The 1247-nt window shown below is 40.3% G+C and overlaps 1 protein-coding gene across 1 annotated transcript in view; it reads left to right on the top strand.

Annotated features, from left to right (window-relative positions):
• The window catches only part of KIF5C (kinesin family member 5C), a 164108-nt gene that overhangs the window by 111034 nt on the left and 51827 nt on the right, over positions 1-1247 (top strand). The gene's annotated exons all lie outside the window — the stretch shown is intronic.

Raw genomic sequence — 1247 nt, forward strand, 5'->3', positions numbered from 1 at the left:
AAACTCATTAGTGCCCCTCTGGCCCTTCCAGGCTAAAGTCAGATGGGAATTTGGAAGTGGTCAGGGAGCAGGTTTGTCTAGGAGTGGAGATGGGGTGCTCGCAGGTACCCCATGGTAAACCATGGAGAATGTGGACTGACCCAGGACATCTTTTGGTAGGAAGATGTGATTACACATTATAAACCTAACGGCTCCTTTTTGGGCTTTATTTATTTTTAGTATCTTATTTCACTAACCTGGAAATTGTCATCTGATATGTAGACATAACATATCAGGCCAAGACAAATTCCTCTTCTTATCAAAGAACGTAGTGCTCTACTATAGTTTGACTTAAAAGGATGTATGTTGAAATCACATAAAGTGATAAACTCCATCCTATATTATGTTGTTATTTTTTCTGCAATGCTGTGTGTATGAAATTGATGGACAACCCTTTTAATTTATTGTTAAAATGTGTTTTTCAGACTACATTAACAACCACACAGAGAGAACTGAATCAGCTCCAAGAACTTAGCAACCACCAGAAAAAGAGAGCTACTGAGATCCTGAATTTACTGTTGAAGGACCTGGGGGAGATAGGTGGAATTATTGGCACCAATGATGTGAAGACAGTAAGTCAGCCCTTCTTTTGTCCTCTCTGCCTACTCTTATAATGGCATGATCCTAAGCAAGCGGGGTCTGCTTTAGTCTCCTGAGTATCCAATGCTTAACACAGAGCTTTGCACCTGCCACGTGCTTGGTAATATTTGAATGAATGAACAAAGGGCTGGTTGAATGACGAAGTGAATGATTGCATAAGGAGGAGGAGAAAAAAATTTACCTTTCAAATGTAGGAAATGTCTACAAATCTTAGTCAGCCTTATGGTTTGGTCTTGAAACATATGCCAGTGTCACAGAAATTTGGATTTGGGGGAAGCACATGTTCTAATCTCAGAATTGTGCTTCTCCTTTTCTATGAGAAGCCAAAAGTGAAAATTCCCCAACCAATCAATACGGATTAGGAAAGCTGTTAGCTGAAAGTAATAGGATTCTACTAGTAACTTAAAAACAAAGCCACCTTTATTCACAGTATGGGAAGTCCAGAAACTTGCTGTTCAGGCTGTGATTTGTGTCACCTGGGAGCTTGTTGGGAATATACTCTCAGGCCCACCTCAGTACTACAGAATCAGAATCTATATTTTCACAAGATATTCCCCAGGCCATTCTTTTGCTTATCAAAATTTTAGAGACAGGGCCGGCCAAGTGGC

Source organism: Hipposideros armiger, unplaced genomic scaffold, assembly GCF_001890085.2.
Source record: "Hipposideros armiger isolate ML-2016 unplaced genomic scaffold, ASM189008v1 scaffold_104, whole genome shotgun sequence".
In the NCBI taxonomy this organism is placed as follows: domain Eukaryota; kingdom Metazoa; phylum Chordata; class Mammalia; order Chiroptera; family Hipposideridae; genus Hipposideros; species Hipposideros armiger.